Consider the following 8,687-nt stretch of genomic DNA (forward strand, 5'->3'; position numbering starts at 1 on the left):
TACATATTAATTACATATAATATGCATAGATATATTAATCAGATATCAGGGATAAATTAACAAATACCCCATTTTCTCAAATAGAAAACTTGTTTTTGAAGAAACAACACCTTAATCTAATAGAATGATACCACAGTATAGTTAGGAAGAAAATATACTTAAAATAACTATCATTCTGCTCTTCTTGGAATTTTCATCAAATGTTCTTGTCATTCCACAAAAAAAAAAAAAAAATACTGCAGCGATTGAAAGGTTGGTGGTTGGGGGTTAGTAGGTATAGTTCCGTATTCAAGCTCCTCTACAAAGTACATGGTAATGACGTGACTGATTCAAATGCTTTGGGGGTTGCCACTTTGGAATAAGCAGCAGCAGAATATATGCAGCGCAACTTTTTTCACTTTTATGTGCTGAAGATAAATGATTCAGAGTTCCCCACCACTGATTGGGGCATGCTTTATTGTTATGTACTTAATGCGAACAGACCATTTCAACCTCTTTACACAGAACTGGCCCTGGAGATTTGCAAAACTTTCAATTTGTAGCAGATAGTTTAATATAAAATCATTTCTTGAACAAAACAAGTGCCAAACATTGTGCTAAAAACTTTTCGAGGAAGGTATGAGATAGATTAGATAGATATATGATAGGTAGATATTTATATATCTCTATATCTATATATGCTCTGTCCATTTTATCCACCTTTTCTCTGCAGTGTATGTCATATGGTGGTTCTCAGTATTTGTTAAATGAATGAATGAAAAGTGATTTTCATTTCATAAAAGTCAGGAACCTATGGATTTAAAAACTTGCCCAAGATCACTCAGCTAGTAAGTGGTGAACTAGATTCATATTTGACACTCAAAATGTTCTGGATTTTTTCCAGAACACTTCACTATACACTGCCTCCCTATTATGTAGTCATTAGGTAACAAATAATAACTTGTTTATTGTCTTATTCAATATATAAAATCCATTTCATTTAAAGTATTTTATATATCTTAAAATTATCAGATTTGTTTTGCATATCATTACTACTTCATTATAATTATTCCTTAGACATTTTAACCAGATAGCATATAATATATTATAATTTACTGTTCAGGAGACAAGTCAAATGAGTCAATTATAAGCTTTCATTTGTCTCTAAAAACACTTTTATTGACATCAAAATAAGTTTATGAATATATGACTGGAGTCAGTGCCCTGTACAAACAGAAAGATGGCTACTTTGACTCCTCACACCCTCTGCACAGGGGAATATAATCAAATGCACAATTAATCCACATATATCATTCACTAAATCATATCTTTGTTTCACTTAAGGTACTTGTTAATGCTATGTAGGTAAAGGTTAAACAGCTACACTGACTACCATTGTTGAATCTGATTCTGTTGCTCAAAACAAACAACTAATGAGCAATTTTTATATATGTGCCAGGCACTGACTCTACTTGGCACTTTGTATCCCTCAGCATTTTAATTTTCATAGCAAAATCTAAAGAAGTAGTTATTTTTATTATCTCTAATTTTACAGATTGGGAGATTTAGACTCAGAGAGGTTAAGTGATTTGCTCAAGGTTAAACAACTGAATTGTTGAATCAAACTAGAATTTAGTAAAATCCTTTGTGGACACATGAAAATATATGTATATTTAAAAATAGCCACACTCACATCAGAAACTGAGTTCAGTTTCAGAGGCCAGATAAAGAAAAAAATTATAAAGCTGGCTTCAATACCTTAATATTATTTGCTCATTTTTAGACTCAGTTATTTTTACTATTTAAATTTTGCTCTAATCAAGGGCTTTAGTTAATTACCCTTTAATTTATTTGTTCTTGATAATTGCAGCAGTGTTTTTGTTTATTTGTTTTGTTTCATAAGGCCAGGGTGACCAGACTATCTGGGAGATAGCTGACTTTTTTTATACTTAGCTGGAAGAATACAAGTATACAAGTTCTGGATATACAAATAGCATCATTACCATACATTTTTAAAGTATAACAGAGAAAATATACTGAACTATATTAATTGAAACTGACCTATCATTTTACAGTAGAAGTCAAGATCAGATTTTGGCACAGATTCATCAAAAGCTTTTCTATTGATGACAGGATTCTGGACTCTTAGTGAAAATCTATCCAATTTTCACTTATGCCTGAGATTCATCCTGGAAGGTAGGAAATGTTTTAATTGGTTTTGTCTTAATAGGATTTTTTTCCCTATCAAGATGTTTACAAACACTTAAAAGATACTTTTAAAAATTATACTGGAGGCCCCTCCCCGGCGGCCCCTCCCTCGGCGGAGGCGCTGCAAGCGGAGTGGATGCGGGCTGCCAGATGTCTGAGTAGGGGGAACCCTCACAGGTCACCTTCTGAGATCATCGTGACCCCACCCACCTACACAGCCTCTGGGTGACTGGGCACTGCCCATGGGCTGCTCCCTTCCATAGATGGCAGGATGTTTGCTCGAGGGCTGAAGAGGAAGTGCGCGGAGGACGAGGAGGCCGCGCCCGCCTACAGCCTGCAGCCTGCAGCGCCAGTCGCTCCTGGACATGTCGCTGGTCAAGCTCCAGCTGTGCCACATGCTGGTGGAGCCCAACCTGTGCCGTTCAGTTCTCATCACCAACACGGACCTGCAGATTCAAGAGGAGATGACCCAGGATGGGAGATGGTGCGTGCCAGTGCCCCAGACCGCGGGGCGGGCGTCGCGCGACCTCCTAGTATCCACGGAGATCCTGTGCTGCTGCGCGTGGGAGGGGGTGCACCCGGCCCCTGACCCCGGAGACCTGGCCTCTGAGTTCCAAGTGGTCCCAGCGGTACAGGCTCCCGGAGGCTCTCCGGGTGGCGTCTGGGGCAGGGACAGTCCTCGAGAAAACAGAGGAAGCTTTCATAAGTCGCTCGATCAGATATTGGAAACACTGGAGAGTCAAAGCCCCGGTGCGGTAGAGGAACTGTTTTCCGACGTGGACGGCTCTTACTACGACCTGGACGCTGTGCTGACTGGCATGCTGGGCGGTGCCAAGTTGAGCCAGGACGGGCTGGACCATGTGGTGGATATCCTGGTGGAGACCTGAGCCGCGACTGGGGCACATAGCAGATGTGTTTGTGAGGCCGGCGCACTGGGGGTGTGAGTGCCCGCTACCCTGCAGTCGGGGCTGGCCTTTGGTTTGTCTGAGATTAGGAGAACGACCCAGAACAGCATCTGGCCCGCTCCCCTCTCTCTCCCTCCCTCCCCGCTGGGAGGCTTTTCCACAGCCGGTCATCGCGCCTGCCCTGGGCCCTTGTCTGTGTCCTGCTACAGCCCCGCCAGAGGATGCCAGCGCCCTTCCTCATCCAGCCTCATCCAACTTTAGATAGGTGAATTTTCTAAAATTAAGTTTTATATGTTTGGGGCAATATTTTATCTTAAGATATATTTTTAAAATTTTATAATTTTATCACTTTTGATTTTTTTAGCTATTTTCTTAAAAATATATTTTGTCTATAAATATCCTCTGCTGCTACATTAGAAACTTTTATAACCTAAACAGTTGCAGTTGGTGTATTTCATTTTTTTTTAAGGTTTAACAAACACTGTTCTTTTTCCAACAAGCATCACTGCCCTGAGTCTGCAGTGTCCACACATGGTGATTTCCACTTTAGACTCGGGTGTGAGCCTTGCCCATATGCACTGCTGCGGTCAGAGCGAGGTCAGAGTTGAAGGCCTTGCACGGCGGTGCCTTTACCAGATCTGCTGTGCGAGCCACGTCTCCGTTAGACTTCAGTGTAGATTTTGGAGGGTTTTATTTATGCCCATTTATGTATGTGTCTTCAGAGCCGAAGGTCAGGTACGGTCTACCTGGAGATCATGCACGCCCTGAGGTGTCTTGGCCGGTGCCTCCAGAGGGTCTGAGACTCAGGGCCCCTCTTGCGTGGGTTCCCCAGCACAGCTGACCTTCCTCCCGAAGATGCCACCCTCTGCGTGCCCCTGCCTGGCTGGGCTGCTGGACCCGGGTCAGCTGGGCCCATGTGCCAGCGTGTTTGGGGAAGGCGTGTGTCAGTGCACCACTGGATTGGAGAATGTTGGCATAAATTTAAGCCTAGGATTAAAGAAATCTGTACACATGTCATTTATGGGCCCTCAATCTTGAGGGTCGTTGACAGTGGGGTTGGCTGGGTGGTGTGTGTGCCTTGTGATCCTGCCGCAGGCACTGAGTCCGCCCACAACTTTTAGATCTTTTTCACTTGTTTACAACTAAGACTGTACTCTCTCCCACCCCCACCCCACGTTTCCCATTTCTCATGCTTTTTCTTCCTTCTCCAGCCCTTAGCCAAAAGCGTTGTTTTCTTTTGCGCATATGCTATTCTTAATATCAGTGGTGTGCACCTCATTTTATTAAAAAATTATCCAACCAAAAAAACTTATACTGGAAGGAAATAAAGTGATTAACATTGAATTGAGAAATATTATATTACCTGATTTTTCAGATACCTATAGTGTGTCCAGTCATTTGGACTTTAAGAAATCTGGAGGTGGATTTTGCTCTAATACTTAATATATCTACAACCTTGGCCAAGTTCTATTTGATACGCCTCAGTTTCCTCATGTGAAAAAAATAGATAATTTTTAAAATCTGTATTACAAGGCAGTTTTGAGAGTTAGTGATTATGTATGGAGCTTAGCATAGTGCTTCACCCACAATAGTAAGCAATCTAAATTTTAATTACTCTCATTAGTGTAGACACAAGATATCTGTAAATCCATTTAGTTCCATTGTGTGTGGGTGTGTGTGTGTGTACACGTATGTCTCAGTTTTGTCAAACTCCTTACACAGGAGTTTCTTCTCCTTTAGATGACCATTTAATAATATAATTGTTACCAAACTGAACTGAGGTCCACTCGCCTAACACTCAGCAAAGCCTGTCTACTGACACTGGGTTGTGGTGAAGGAAAATACAGCAGTTATTGCAGGGCACGAAGCAAGGTGAATGCGCAACATATACTCTAAAAACCCAAACTCCCTGATGGCTTCCAAGGAAGGGTTTTTAAAGGTAACGTTAGGGATGAGGGTTGCAGTGTACATGATCAGCTTGTGGACCTTCTTCTGATTGGATGGAGGTCAAAGTGATGTTTCAAGAATCTTAATCTAGGGACTTTCAAGATGGCGGAGGAGTAAGACGTAGAGATCACCTTCCTCCCCACCAATACATCAAAAATACATCTACATGTGGAACAACTCCTACATAACACCTACTGAATGCTGGCAGAAGACCTTAGACTTCCCAAAAGGCCAGAAAATCCCCATGTACCTGGGTAGGGCAAAAGAAAAAAGAAAAAACAGAGACAAAAGAATAGGGACGGGACCTGCACGTCTGGGAGGGAGCTGTGAAGGAGGAAAAGTTTACACACACTAGGAAGCCCCTTCACTGGTGGAGATGGGGGTTAGGCGGTGGGGCGGGGGGGGGAAGCTTCAGAGCCATGGAGGAGAGCCCAGCAACAGGGGTGCAGAGGGCAAAGCGGAAAGATTCCTGCACAGAGGATCGGTGCTGACCAGGACTCACCAGCCCGAGAGGCTTGTCTGTTCACCTGTTGGGGCAGGTGGGGCCTGGGAGCTGAGGCTCGGGCTTCGCAGGTCAGATCCCAGGGAGGGGACTGGGGTTAGCTGTGTGAAGAGAGCCTGAGGGGGCTAGTGCACCACAGCTAGCCAGGAAGGAGTCTGGGAAAAAGTCTGGACCTGCTGAAAAGGCAAGACATCACTGTTTCGGGGTGCGTGAGGAGAAGGGATTCCTTCCCCATGTGCCCACAGAAGGCAGAGCACCACCCAAGCAAGCTCCAGAGACAGACGTGAGCCACGGCTATCAGCTCAGACCCCAGAGACAGACATGAAATGGTAATGCTGCTGCTGCTGCCACCACAGGTCATTATCCACAGCCCCCCCCCTCCACACCGGGAGCCTGTGCAGCTGCCACTGCCAGGGTCCCATGATCCAGTGACAAGTTCCCCAGGAGAACACACGGCATGCCTCAGGCTGTTGCAACGTCACACTGGCTTCTGCCACTGCTCGCCCCGCATTGCAGTTATGACTACCATACCTCTCCCTCCCCATGGCCTCAGTGAGCAAGAACACCCTAATCATCCACTGCTTTAACCCCTTCCTGTCTGGGCGGGGAACAGACACCTGAGGACAACCTACACGCAGAGGTGGGGCCAAAACCAAAGCTGAACCCCAGGAGCTGTGAGAACAAAGAAGAGAAAGGGCAATCTCTCCCAGCAGCCTCAGGAGCAGCAGATTAAATCCCCACAATCAACTTGATGTACCCTGCATCTGAGAAATACCTGAATACACAATGAAATGTCCCAAAATTGAGGCGGTGGACTTTGAGAGCAACTGTAGACTGAGGGTTTGCTGTCTGTGACAGATTTGTTTCTGATTTTTATGTTTATATTAGTTTAGTTTTTAGCACTTGTTATTCACCAGTGGATTTGTTTACTAGTTTGGTTGCTCTCTTCATTTTTTATTATTTTTTCAAATTTTAATAATTTATTTTTATTTATTTATTTATTTTTCTTTCTTTTCTTCTCCCTTTTCTTTGGAGCCATGTGGCTGACAGGGTCTTGGTGCTCTGGCCTGGTATCAGGCCTGACCCTCCGAGGTGGGAGAGCCGAGTTCAGGACATCGGACGACCAGAGACCTCCCAGCCCCAAGTAATATCAGTCGGTAAGAGCTCTCCCAGAGATATCCGTCCCAGCTCTAAGATGCAGCTCCACCCAATGGCCAACAAGTTCCAGTGCTGGACACCCCATGCTAAACAGCTAGCAAGACAGGAACACAAACCCACCCATTAGCAGAGAGGATGCCTAAAATCATACTAAGTACACAGGCACCCCAAAACACACCACCAGATGTGGCCCTGCCCACCAGAAAGAGAAGATCCAGGCCCACCCACCAGAACACAGCCACCAGTTCCCTCCACCAGGAAGCCTACACAAGCCACTGAACCAACCTCACCCACTGGGAGCAGACACCAAAAACAACGGGAGATACAAAGCTGCAGCCTGCGAAAAGGAGACACCTAACACAGTAAGATAACAACATGAAAAGACAGAGAACTATGCAGTAGATGAAGGAGCAAGGTAAAAACCCACCAGACCAAATAAATGAAGAGGAAATAGGCAGCCTACCTGAAAAAGAATTCAGAGTAATGATGGTAAAGATGATCCAAAAGCATGGAAATAGAATGGAGAAAATACAAGACATGTTTAACAAGGACCTAGAAGAACTAAAGAGCAAGCAAACAACGATGAACAACACAGTACATGAAATTAAAAAGTCTCTAGAAGGAATCAATAGCAGAATAACTGAGGCAGAAGAACGGATAAGTGACCCGGAAGACAAAATAGTGGAAATATCTACTGCAGAGCAGAGCAAAGAAAAAAGAATGAAAAGAATTGAGGAAAATCTCAGAGACTTCTGGGACAATATTAAACACACCAAGAGTCGAATTATAGGGGTCCCAGAAGAAGAAGAGAAAAAGAAAGGGTCTGAGAAAATATTTGAAGAGATTATAGTTGAAAACTTCCCTAAAATGGGAAAGGAAATAGTCAATCAAATCCAGGAAGCGCAGAGTCCCATACAGTATAAATCCAAGGAGAAACATGCCAAGACACATATTAATCAAACTATCAAAAATTAAATACAAAGAAAAGATATTAAAAGCGGCAAGGGAAAAGCACCAAATAACATACAAGGGAATCCCCATAAGGTTAACAGCTGAACTTTCATCAGAAACTCTGCAAGCCAGAAGGGAGTGGCAGGACACATTTAAAGTGATGAAAGGGGAAAACCTACAACAAAGATTATTCTACCCAACAAAGATCTCATTCAGATTCGATGGAGAAACTAAAACCTTTACAAACAAGCAAAATTTAAGAGAATTCAGCACCACCAAACCAGTTTTACAACAAATGCTAAAGGAACTTATCTAGGCAGGAAACACAAGGAAAAGACCTACAATAACAAACCCAAAACAGTTAAGAAAATCGTAATAGGAATATACATATTGATAATTTACTTAAATGTAAATGGATCAAATGCTGCAACCAAAAGACATAGACTGGCTGAAAAGATACAAGAACAAGACCCATATATATGCTGTCTACAAGAGACACACTTCAGACCTAGAGAAACATACAGACTGAAAGTGAAGGGATGGAAAAAGATAATCCATGCAAATGGAAATCAAAAGAAAACTGGAGTAGCAATTCTCATATCAGACAAAATAGACTTTAAAATAAAGACTAGGGGCTTCCCTGGTGGCACAGTGGTTAAGAATCTGCCTGCCAATGTGGGGGACACAGGTTCGAGCCCTGGTCTGGGAAGATCCCACAAGCCGCGGAACAACTAAGCCCGTGAGCCACAACTACTGAGCCTGTGCGTCTGGAGCCTGTGCTGTGCAACGGGAGAGGCTGTGACAGTGAGAGGCCCGCACACCGCGATGAAGAGTGGCCCCCACTCGCCGCAACTGGAGAAAGCCCTCGCACAGGAACGAAGACCCAACACAGCCAAAGATAAATAAATAAATAAATAAATTTTTTTAAAAATATAAATAAATTAAAAAATAAAGACTATTACAAGAGACAAAAAAGGACACTACATAATGATCAGGGGATATTTCCAGGAAGAAGATATAACAATTGTAAATATTTA

The 8,687-nt window shown here is 43.3% G+C and overlaps 1 pseudogene; it reads left to right on the forward strand.

Moving 5' to 3' along the window:
• The first annotated feature begins 2,458 nt into the window (after nucleotides 1-2,458).
• LOC137756407 (cell division cycle-associated protein 4-like) lies at nucleotides 2,459-3,074 on the forward strand (annotated as a pseudogene).
• The last annotated feature ends 5,613 nt before the right edge of the window (nucleotides 3,075-8,687 follow it).

The sequence above is a fragment of the Eschrichtius robustus genome, chromosome X, assembly GCF_028021215.1.
Source record: "Eschrichtius robustus isolate mEscRob2 chromosome X, mEscRob2.pri, whole genome shotgun sequence".
Classification (NCBI taxonomy): Eukaryota; Metazoa; Chordata; class Mammalia; order Artiodactyla; family Eschrichtiidae; genus Eschrichtius; species Eschrichtius robustus.